This window comes from Nanorana parkeri, unplaced genomic scaffold (genome assembly GCF_000935625.1).
Source record: "Nanorana parkeri isolate BGI_ZX_2015 unplaced genomic scaffold, ASM93562v1 scaffold192, whole genome shotgun sequence".
Classification (NCBI taxonomy): domain Eukaryota; kingdom Metazoa; phylum Chordata; class Amphibia; order Anura; family Dicroglossidae; genus Nanorana; species Nanorana parkeri.
In genome coordinates, this window is record NW_017306460.1 from 1125369 (window position 1) to 1138382 (window position 13014).

Genomic DNA, 13014 nt, shown 5'->3' on the forward strand with positions numbered 1-13014 from the left:
AACTTGTCTATTAAAAAAACAAAAATTTCTCAGCACACGCACCAGCCAGCCTGCAAAAAACAAATGACACTGTCTAACTATTAGGGTTAAAAACAGAGGATTTAGTTGCACAACATTTGTATAAGCCACACTGCCTCATCAAGGCCCCTCTGTGTAGTGTGGTCCAAACTCTAATCTATGAGAGCCTCCATCTTGGAGCATATGCAGTAAACTCCCAGTTATCCGGCACCCAAAGGGGATCAGTAGATGCCGGGTAACTGTAGTTTCTGGTTGATTGAGAGTTAATAGTATCTCTCAAGCAACCACCCCCCCCCCCCCCCCCCAATTTGAAATAGCCAATATCAGGCTGGCTTTTGCTCCCCACTGTTTACATTCTGCTGCCGACTAGCCGCTGGCCAGTAGCAAGATGTTAACAAAGAATTTCCTTAGCAACTAAATAAATATAGTTGCTAAGGGCATTTTTTACCTTGCACCAAGCAACCGGTAATTTTTTCGTGTGCATCAAGCCACCGGCAAAAACAGAATCGAGGACATATTTTGTCCTTGATTTTTTTTTTACCGGTTGCTTCAGAGTGCCAGTTGCTTGAATGCTGGATACTGGGGAGTTTACTCCCCAGGGTTAATTGGGTGCAGGATCACAGGGACACACCAGAAGCCCCGCATATCAAAACAGCAGCTGAGGCCCCAGTGTGTCCCCACACCAAATATCAACAAGTGAAACAAAGTGCTGGAAAATGTTTGCTTTTGTACTGTGTAAAGTTCTTCCATGTGCACCTTGCTTTAAAGCTGCTTATGAATTGATGAGTGCGTTTGCCATTTGTTTCTCTTGTTGCATTTATTAAAGGAGCACTTTACAGTGCATTACTGCAAAGCGCGGCGATGTGTGCACACCACTTCACACCCAAACTGAAACACTATACATCCCACAATTGTTTCATGTCCTTTTCCCTGCAACACATCCAATTCAAAATGCCCTACAACTCAGCATCAAAATGTGCATGGGACCTAATATATTCATCTATACATTTTATTTTAAACAAGTCAGCTAATGTGTTATGTTTAGTAGCTCTTTAAGTCCTTTGCTAATCCATCACTGCTACAACACTCAAGGAAGTCATATGTATTGGAATTCAGCTATATAAAAGTATCACTAAAACGATGATTACTCTAAGCCTGAAGGATAAAGTCTTAACTGCTTGCATGATGGAATAAAATAGACATGAAAAAAATCCCTGAAAACCAGTTGAGTATTTTATTGCTCCATTTTGCATGCTGTTGCTCATCGCTAATGCATTCCGGAGGTGTGGGAAAACTTCACGTAAAGAATATTTAACAAGCTTGGGCGTATATCCATGGAATCCGAGCAGTTATAAGGATTGGGAGGAGGCCGCTCCTGTTCATCTTATGCAAGAAGGCACTACTGCAGAATTCGGTGTGACTTCTTATGTCATGATTATATATGGGTTACATCATCTCTGGGCATTGTGAACTTTTAACATACTGAAGAATCCAGCCTCTCAACCTTTCCCTGGCATGCCAATTACAGCATAGAAATTGTAGGCTTCGATATATGAATACTTTAATGGTAGTATGGCCTTTTCCTGAGATGTTATGACAACTCATTTGCATAGGACCCAGTTTGCCTTAGGTCAGTATTATATAAGTCACAGACGCAGTTAGTATTTAAATTATTTTGTAAGTATTTATCTGTTGTCATAATATAACCTGGAATAGCTACTGTCCTCATTCTTCTTGTTTCATCATAATGCTATAGATTAGATCATATCATGTCGGCCATACAAAGAGAGATATTCAACTTAAAGGCTAAGTTCACCTTTTAGACCATAGGTCAAACATGGGTCACTTCAGGAACCCCCCGCCCCCTTCCCTCCACTTACCTGAGTCACGGAGTTCTGTGAATCTGTGAATGGAAAAAGTCACACCCGGCAGAGTCCATTCTTTTTTCCTCCCGTCCATATTGCTGAATGTCCATACCTCAGTATGGGTAAACAAAGATGCCCCCTGCACACCATACAGCAATCAGGACCTGTGCTTAAAATAGCGGTGTTGCTCGCAGTGATGTCCACGGATGGCACCCTGCATATACAAGGTTAGCAGCAATGAGGATCACCAGCACTCGCAGGATGAAATAAATCCTAGTGTTCTTTATTGCAGAATCATGTCACATGTATTGTATAGCCAACATTTTGGAACCACGCAGGGTCCCTTCAACAGGGCAGGCATAGTGACATTAGATGTCACTGTGTCTGCCCTGGTGAAGGGACCCTGCGTGCATAGTTGTCACATAGTTGTCACTATGTCTGCCCTGGTGAAGGGACCCTGCGTGGTTCCAAAACGTTGGCTATACAATACATGTGACATGATCCTTTAATAAAGAACACTAGGATTTATTTCATCCTGCGATCGCTGGCGTATCTCAATATGAACATTCAGCAACCAGGACAGGAGAATCTGCAGGAGCCAGAGCATTGCACCTGTGACCTATTGATCATACTTGCAATGCTTTACTGCTCCAATGCAAACAAAATAATAAATGCACAATCATTCTTTTATGAAGAAGTCTCCATTCATTATTTTTTCTCAAAAGTGGACTTTTACCTTTAATGTAATTTTTTCGAAAGTGAAACAATTTTATTGAAAAAAATCTCCAACTTTAACCGTAGATGTTTACCAGCATCTATATCCACAAGTCGCAGATTGTATTTCTTTGTACAAATTGATATAAAGTTAGGATGGCCCAAAGCGCCACCTCCTCCAGCACTCTTGTTGAATTCTTCAAAATTAGTGATAAGATCGAGGTTCTTCTTTTACTATAAGCACATGATAGGTTTTAGCATTGGATAACTATTAATGCACTCCCGCGTTCCTTTGAATTTGCAATCTTTGCCAAGGATAAAATGTCTAATGCAGTAAACCAAAGCCCAATGCCTGGGATATGTGTGGTATAAACATGAAGATCAGGAGTTGAGGATTCTGAAATCCTGTCTACACGCTGAGTACTGATGTCTTGGTTGCAAGAAAGAGTTTTACATCTCCAACCTTGTCTCAAAGTATCACCTAGCTCCCTCGTCAACTCCTCCCATGCTCGCCTCCAGGAGTTCCCTACCCCAACCTGTCTGTCTATCTCCTACTCTGGCTGCCTTTAGGCAATCACTAAAGGCTCATCTCTTTAGAGAAGCCTATCACACTTCAAACTAACCACTGAACTCTTTCTCGAACAATTCATCCCCACACAGCTACCTCCTCATGTATCACTTGCCCCTACCTCTTAGATTGTAAGCCCTCAGTGGCAGGGCCCTCCTTACCATTGTGTCTTGAATTGTATTGTAATTATAATGTCTTCCCTATGTTGTAAATCCTGTATAATAATAATAGAAAACCCCATCCGGCTGCAAATTCAAATGGAATGCAACTTTGTAATAACATTAGAATACAAAGGTACTTGTGTGGCAGTTATATATATATCATTAACATGTATATATTATATCAGTTTTAACAGCTACCAGACATAAAGTGAACCTGTCAGTCATTTTAAATTTCTGCAACCATAAGTCCTGCCTAACAATATAAACCATAAAATGCCTTCTATTATCTTTGCTAGCCAGAAAACCTTCCTAGTGAAACTAGTGTAAGAGAGGCACACAGAGGAAGGTTTTCTGATAGAAGACAAGGGTCTACTTTACAATGTTACCAGTGGCTGATGGATTCACTTTAAAGCAGAACTCCAAGATGTGCAAAATGCAACCCTTGCAGTGGCGCTACCCCCCGCCCTGCTATTGTTAGCTGCTCGTTTTGGTCTTGGGGCCGGAATAAAGAAAACATACTTACCTGATCCTTGGTTGTGTGGCAGTCAGTGCCACGTGCGCTTCGGTTGTGGTATGCGCCTCAGCACCCTTACAGCAAATGCATTAGATGTCATGACCTCACAGGTCCTTAGCCCCCTTTAACCCAGGGGAGAAGGGACTGTGGATCAGGTAGTTATATCTTCTTTAATCCAAACCCCTAGACCAAAACAAGCAGTTAACCCTTGCAGTGCAGGGGTAGCCCCACAGCAAGGGTTAATTTGTGCACATCCTGGAATTCTGATTTAAACATTTGTCTCCAGATGTAAAATTTTCAGTAAATTTGATTGGTAACTGCAAGGTAGCATGGAATGGTTTGTGCTTACGACAACAATAAATGGGGACAAGGTTTCTCACTATATTACTCCAGCAGCAGCTGTGCAACATTCTCACCATGTTGGTGTACTAAGAATTAAAGCTTCTATAATGTTTAGAACATGAGATCACTCAAAGCTAATTAAGAACTCTTTTGAACTTTACATTCATTAGATCATAAAAAACTGCATCCACTCTGCATCATGCTCTTTAACAAGACTTACATAATGGTCCAAGTTAAAATATTTAGAATGGCGATGTTCAAAGTAAGTGTAGATCTTTTAGATAGGTGAGCTTTCCTGAGAATACTGAAAACCTTTATACTGTGCCACATGGCCACTGGTACTCAAAGTCTTGCCAGGTAGCTAATACATGAACTGGAATCTGGTGCACTGTTGTTGGGGACAGCACCAGTTGGTGGCCATGTACCTAGAATTTAGGGATCAGGGCAAATAGGACTTCTGCAGAAGAAAAACTGCATGGTTAGCACAATGAATGCTTTGGGAATATGATCTTTCAGAATCTCATGAAATGCTTGAAAACAGGATGCTTGAAGTACAACTATTCTGCCCTAAAATATAAATCTCTATTTTTTTCAGTTGTGATGATTTAGTATGGTGTGTAGTGTGTCTGGTGGAGATGCCAGCAACTTCTTCACTTCCCAGATCCCGAGTTTCGCTAGAGTGAATGTTTGCCTCAGTTATATGAATGACATATGGCTGCCAACAGTGGCGTAACAATCGCCATAGCGACGCAGGTGGCCGCTATGGGGCCCAGGCACAGGGGGGCCCTGCCAGGGCCGCCATGGCATGTGGGGGTGCTGGCTGTCACAGACACAGCTCAACAGCAGCAACTGCGCATTTCCCCTCATAGCTGCTGCGGAGCTGTGTCAGTGACAGCCAGCCGCTGCGGCAGATGAGGGCGGTGTTCGGAATGGAAGAGCATGAAGACCAAAAGCGGGTCTTGTCTTGAGATGTACAAAATATTTTAGGTTCAATAAGAATCACTTTACGGTATTTCATTTGAGAGGGAAAGCAACATTTAGCAGTTAAAAAGTAACTTTATTCATAATTAATTTCTGCATTTTGTCGATACAAGCAGGTTCAATTAACCACCCGCTTTCCAAAACTCTTGGCCATCCCAACAGAAGATTTTCTTTAAAGACCTTTGCATTACATCCTTCCATACCAGTAAAATACCTGGCTGCCCTTAAAGTGACACTAAACTCAGGAGTTAAATATTAAAAGTGCATTGAAGTGCCCCAACTATTCACAAAAATGTATATTTGTGTATCATCTCTGAATTGTTGCCGACACTGTCCTTCCTTCTGTTCCTCGTGGTCCCTGTGTGTGTTGTAAAGTAGCCACTGCTCCAAGCTCACTCTTGTTATGGACTAAAATAGTTTACTAGTTTGTACTGAGATTGTAGTCTATCATGGGAGAGAGCTTGGAGCGGTGGCTACTTTACAACACACACAGGGACCATGAGGAACAAAAGTAGCCCCCCACCAGAAGGAAGGACAGTGTCAGCATGAATTCAGAGATGATTTGAGGATCTCCAGCCGAGTGATACACAAATAAGATACATTTTTGTTAATGGTTAAGGAACTTGAATGCATTTTTAAGATTTAACTCCTGAGTTTAGCGTCACTTTAATGCCAATAAGTAGGGATGCATCGATACCGGTATTTCGGTACTGAGTACGAGTACCGATATTTTTTTTCGGTACTCGCCGATACGGAATATACCGAGTACCGGAAATCCCATTCAGGAAGCCAGGCGGCGTGTAATGACTCGCCACCTGGCTTCCTGATTAGTCGGTAAGCTGGGCAGCGTGTAAAGACTCGCCACACGGCTTCCCGATTAGCAAGGAAGCCGTACGCATGCTTCTCGTCACTATGTGACGAGAAAGCATGGAGCCGGTTTGCTGGCCAATCATGGAAGCCGGGTGCCGTGTAATGACGTGACGCCCAGCTTACTGATTGGCCACGAAGCCAGTTCCATGCTCCCTGGTCATGAGCCATGCTCCCTCGTCCCGGCCCATCAGACAACCGGGCACTGCGTCATTGCACGGCGCCCGGCTTCCTGATTGGCCAGCTTCCCGACCAATCAGGAAGTATCGGGCTAGGCATCGGAGCATTTGGGCGATTACGAGTACTCGCCCAAATACTCGGTATCGGCACTGATAGTAGAATCGGTATCGGTGCATCCCTACTAATAAGGTCGTCTGACCTCTGATGCATTATCCACAGGAATATATGAAGAAACTCTTCAAGCCTGGTTGTTAAATATAAACCTAAGAAAAATATGCTACAGCCACACTGGGGTAGGAGATGCTGGTATCTCTAGATTCCCATGAGTTTGGAAAAGTTGGTAGGTCTGAGCCTTAAGCTGGCCATACTCCTATAGACTTTTCCATCGAAAATGTTTGTTGCTGCCAAGAACCCACGTTCGATTCTGGCTCAAATAGCCCATCAAGCACAGACCAATGTCGATTTCGGCAATACCAACCGAATTATGATGATCGACAGAACAGATTTTCGTTTGTGCATGTTCAGTGTTCTTGCTGCGATTTTTTGTACGAGAACGCCACTTATCCATCGATTTTTGTTTCATTTGAAAAAAGTTTTCCAGCCTCACCCTTTGAGCAAATTTGAGCAGGATTACAGTAAAAAAATAGTTTGGAGTCCCATCAACTGTTCGATTATCATTCGAAAGACCATTCCTGGAAGATTTCCAAACGAAAATCGAAGAGTGTATGGGCACCTCTATGATGGCTATTTGTAGGTGGCATCTGAGTTTCTGGACAGACTTTAGTGCAATATGTCACTGTGTTTCATAAACACAGTATTTGTCAGCTTTCTCCTAGCTTAGGGGTAGCCAAACTTTGGCCCTCCAGCTGTGGTGAAACTACAAATCCCATTATGCATCTACCTTGGAAATCATGCCTTTGTCTGTAAGATTCTTGTAATGCCTCATAAGACTTGTAGTTTCACAACAGCTGGTGTGCCAAAGTTTGGCTACCGCTGTCCTAGCTCAACCAACCCATTTATAAGTGTACTGTGTGCCTATTTCATGAAGATCACAGCTTCCTCTTAATGAATAACCAGATTTTATGTGGACCGAAGAAAAGGGCAAGTACAAGCTGGCTCTCTGCAGGGGGCTGTTTCTGTGTGCATATGTGAACACTACCTTGACCTAACTTTATCTGCTCAGTCAACATAACTGGAAGTGTCCAGTCCAAGGACCTTGCTCTATTTTATGTACAGAATGTATGCTATTTAACCTTCAGTCATCCTTCCTATGTAGTGTTGAAATATTTGTGCTATTGCTTTGGTGTTCCTGTTATTGAAAGCCTATGTATTACTTGATGTATACTGACTTTTTATGTGGTGTATTGCTAAAGAGGAACCTTAACCCCCCCTTCCCCAGGGCTAATTTGCTTTTAACCTCCTCTTAACTTGCGTGCTGGGTTGAGCTCAGATAGCATACTCACCCGTCCAGTGATCCAGCATTGTTCTGTTGTAATCCCCATCGGATGCTGGGTCCTGCGCCACCATCTTGAAAAGGGATCCACTGTATGTGCAGACATGGGACCTGGCAGTGATCTGTGGCAGTCTGCACATGCACAGACATATTGAGGTTTTCTGTCATTGACCTGCAAGAGACCCACGGCATGTCTGCACATGCGCAAAAGCTTGCAGGCTCCGGGGATGTGTAACATAGACTAGAGTTGACTACGTCATCCTTGCCTATGCGAGGATAAGGAAAATAAAAGAATTGCATTTACAGTTTAAAATGTTTTCATTTTTTTCTAGCAATTTTGTTCGAGGCGGTGGGAAGAGGCAGGTGAGAGGTAGTTGTATATATGGGTGATGCCCTAACCTTGCTCCTGGCTTGGTATATCCAAGTGGTTTTGGGAAACAAGCACCTGCTTTAGGCTGGGTTCACACCTAGACGTATCGAATATGCGCGTTTGTCCCGCGTTTCGTGTTGCGCGATTCGCGGTAAAAAACCCACACGACAAACGCACGTTTCCGAGGGCTATTTGGCTCTATCCCAATGGAAACGCGCGTCAAAAAAGTCCCAAAGAAGCTCCTGTACTTCTTTGGGCGTAGGACGTTTTGTAGCGCGTTCATACGGCCTGTAATACGCCCAGGTGTGAACCATACCCATAGGAAATAATGGGATTTCGGTGTTTGAGCGTTTTGCTGAGTGTTCGAACGCGCTACAAAATGCCCAGGTGTGAACTGGGACTTAAGCGGCAGTAAAAGGTGAAAAAAATGTTTTTAAATGCTGGAAAACAGGAATTTTTGCCAAAAGTGGCATGCAAAGTGTCTTCTGCCCAAAAAAATTGTTCCTCAGCAATTTTTATTTTGTGTGTACACTGTACTACCCATGCACCATGTAAACATTCAGCTCATTTCCGGCATCTCTAACATGCTGGGTGCCGTGGACAATGTAATTCCTGTGAGCATGCACAGAAGTTACATCATCATTGGCCACCCAATGGCCAAAGAGAACTTCTGAGAACCCAGAAGTGTCAGCGACAAAGATGTTGGCAGCAGGGACAGTACTGGGAACTGAAGTATGATCTGACAGTGCTGGAGAAGGGCGCACTTTTAAGGTAAGTGTGCCCTAACGTGCAAGAATGCTGTGAATACTTGCACATTAGGGCAAAAACAAAACCACAAAAAATCAAAGCAGATTACTACCACTTTAACTCCCTGCCTGACCAGGGCTGAGATATGCAGAATGTTTTTCCAATTTCCTCTTGATAGTACTTGAGCAGAACATAGAGAGAATGTCCAATGTCTGACAGATCCATGTTATTGACTATGGGAAGGTTCATGGCACCACAGAGGCTACTCTTCAGACATCTGTATCTATCTATGCAGAATGAATAAGTGTCTGTACCTGGGCAATAACTGATTGTAGAGGCCTACTAATTGTTCTGGCATAGGAGCCCTTTGCTGAATATGTGTGTTCACAGGCCCTTAAATGTGGATTGTCAAATTGTAGTCTTATTTTGATATCATTTGCATAAAACTTTTATTTTCAGACATTAGTCTTCTGGTCTTTGATATTTACTGGTAAGATTCCCATAACTGTTAAATCCCAAAACCCAAAAACATATTCTCTGTTTTGACTGGACTACAGATGGTTTTTGGTCCCCTTCTGCTCCTTTAAGGCTATGCAGGACTCCAACAAGGATATGTCCCCTAAGTGAGAGCAGCAATGAATAGTTGAGCTGTGCCATTGTTCAAGTGAACTTTACAATCTGCTAGAAGGCTGGTGATTTCATTATTTTGCACTCTCTTTTGGATTCTCTATAACAATATACAGTATATGGTATGGCTCAACTATTCATTGCGGTGTTAGGACTTGGGGACACTACAGGCAATGATTCAGCCAAAAGTGGGGAGAGATCTTATATAATGGCTCAAACACCAGAAAAGATCTTGTGGGGACCACATCCTTTCCTCATCTCCAAAAAGAAGTCATTTTTGCAGTGGAATTGCTCTCTAGTCTCTAATTATTTGGGTGTAAATGAAATTGGCCTTGTTAGGATCTGAAGGCTAAGGGAAACAATATGCCAACAATATAGATCATTCTGCTACACGTCCATCTCACAAATTTATCTTCCACATGGCTAAGTGAGAATCTGAGCTAGCCATTCTACCTGATGTTTGTAGACTTTGCACTGTGTCAAAATAAACACTGACCGCAGAATCAAATGGTTGTAATGCTGCAGCACTTGATTGTTTCCATGGCTCCCTTAGAGCAGCATTTCTCAAACTTTTTTCAGTCATGTTCCCTTGAAAAATCTCAAGTCATTAGGTGGAGCTGGAAATAAGTATTTATTCCCTATGCTCCTCAGCTCTGTCAAGTGGCCATAATGCAGTATTACATGACAGGGTAAGGCACAGCCGTCCTATGACCCAACCACCCACTGCTGACTACAACCCTTAACCCCCTCCATGACCCATGCCCACCTTAAATAATGGACCACACCAGGTTGGATATAAAATGGCTGTAGCAGCCGTTTATTATAAAATATCTTTAAATATATAATTTCAGTTCAAACATTAATTATCACCATAAACAACAATTTCTCTGTAACCTATTCTTTGGCGTGAGGTCTGCGCAGGCACCACTTACTCAACCACCGAAGATCTCTGCTTACCCCCTTAAACCACTGGCCCCTAGCCGCAACCCACCGACTCAGGGACAACATTGGGAAGTAACAGCAGAGACCTCCTACACCTATTTCTGACCTCTCTCTCTGCTGAACCCGCCAGAGAACAAACGGGGCCGTGCACCACGGACGCAGCCCACAGTCACCGTAGCCCGCCATGCGCAGACCTAACCAACGCCACCGAGATCCAGCCTCTGAAAGACAAGCAAGTGAATTAAAACAATCAGTAAACAAACAAAACAAAAAAAAAAACAAAAAAAACGTTAGGGAGGGAGGGCGGGAAGTGAACTGACCTTGTGCTGACTCCCAACTGCCTGGATCACCCCTCCTCCTGCTCTAACCACCCTGGATGCTCCTCCTGGACCACTTGACCCAGCCAATCACGGTAAGTGACACCCGAGCACCTTCCTTAGGCTAACTTAACCCTTTCTCTACCTGACTGCCTGCCCACCCTGTCATGCCGTCCTTTCGCCTATTCTTTTGCCTTTTGCTTCAGGACTTTCTTTACATACATTAAACCTGAAAAGAAAATACACTCACCAGCCACTTTATTCCGTACACCTGTTCAATTGTTTGGTAACACAAATCGTTAATCAGTCAATCACATGGCAGCAACTCAATGCATTTAGGCATCAAGAAGTGGTGAAGACGACTTGCTGAAGTTCAAACGGAGCATCAGAATGGGGAAGAAAGAGGATTTAAGTGACTTTGTACATGGCATGGTTGTTGGTGCCAGATGGGCTGGTCTTAGTATTAAAAAACTGCTGATCTACTGGGATTTTCATGCACAACCATCTCTAGGGTTTACAGAGAAGGGTCTGAAAAAGAGAAAATATCCAGTGAGCGGCAGTTGTGTGGACAAAAATGCCTTGTAGATGTGGGAGGAGAATGGGCAGACTGGTTTGAGATGATAGAAAGGCAACAGTAACTCAAATAACCACTCGTTACAACCTAGGTATGCAGCATACCATCTCTGAATGCACAACACGTCAAACCTTGAATCAGATGGGCTACAGCAGCAGAAGACCACACCGGGTGCCACTCCTGTCAGCTAAGAACAGGAAACGGAGGCTACAATTCGCACAGGCTCACCAAAATTGGACAATAGAAGATTGGAAAAACGTTGCCTGGTCTGACGAGTCTCGATTTCAGCTGCGACATTCATATCGTCGGGTCAAAATTTAGCGTAAACAACATGAAAGCATGGATCCATCCTGCCTTGCATCAACAGTTCAGGCTGGTGGTGGTATAATGGTGTGGGGGATATTTTCTTGGCAGACTTTAGGCACAAGATGCTATTATGTCAATATGGACCAAAATCTCTGAGGAATGTTTACAACACCTTTAGAGCTGCAACAGTTATTCGATTAATGCTGAATCAATGCCACAAAGATTTAAGGCAGTTCTGAAGCCAAAAGGGGTCCAACCTGGTACTAGCAAGGTGTACCTAATAAAGTGGCCGGTGAGTGTATATCTAACAAAGTTATTTTGTGTCTTTCCACACATAATGATTATTCAAAAAGATTCATAGGGTGAAAAGCCTTGTATATTGGTCATAAATAGACACATAGGAGGGAGAAGGAAGGGTAGGGCCAGCGGCATGATCTATCACTGTTAAACCAAAGGCAGTTAAAGTGGAAGTAAGTTTTTTTTTTTAAAAGGCAATTAGGAGGGTTTCTATGACAGAAGAGACTGTGTAAGTCTGTTCTGCAATGAAATCTTCTTCTTGCCATTTAGCAATTTTTCTTTTTTTTTTTGTACACTGAGCAGCGCATGTACAGCTAAGTGCACACGCCTGTCATGCACAGGACTTACATCATCAGGGCCCAGCTAATCAATCGGTTGAAGTCTCAAAACCTGGAAGAAGATTGTGAGGAAGGAGCTGTGCATACTAGCACATTATGGCTGAAAGCTAGTGCTCCTGGGCACTTTTTTATTTTTTAAAAAACTTTGCTTGAACCTATGTAGCACTGGAAGTTCAGCACCATCAGCAGGGTCCGGTATTATTAAAGGAGAACTATGAGGTGAGTGCTCTTCACTCACCTCATAGTTCTAGCCGACCTGTGACAATGAAACTATCACAGGTCGGCTCAGTAGATCGGGAGGTGAGCGAACACATACCGGCGTTCGCTCACCTCTCGATCCTTTGACGGCTCTCTGCCGTGACAGGGGAGGGGCTGGATTCCCCCCTCCCCGCTCCGATCCGCCAGCGCTGACTGGCGGAACGGACGGGGGAGGGGGCGGGTACAGCTGGCTCTGCCTCTAGATAGGCAGAGCCAGCTGTCAGTCACGCAGCTGGGCGGATGCCGGCACAATTGTCGGGATCCGCTTCAGCAGCGGCGTCTCAGTATACCGCGAGCAGCTGCTCGCGGTATACTGCGGCGTCTCAGTATACAGCTCGCTGTATACTGAGCCTAGGGTGACGGGAGGACGGTAGTTTGTGTCCTCCCGTTACCCTAAAGAGAACTATGGGGAAAAGACTTAACCCCATAGTTTTTCTTTAAGGGACAATTCTTACAGTAACCAGCAGCCAGCGGGACGTAGGGAAGACTTCCTTAAAGGTAAGTTATGTGCCTGGTGGTGCATGACCCCAAAAAAGTTGAGCCTTTATACTTTGAGCTACTGACACACAAAGTCA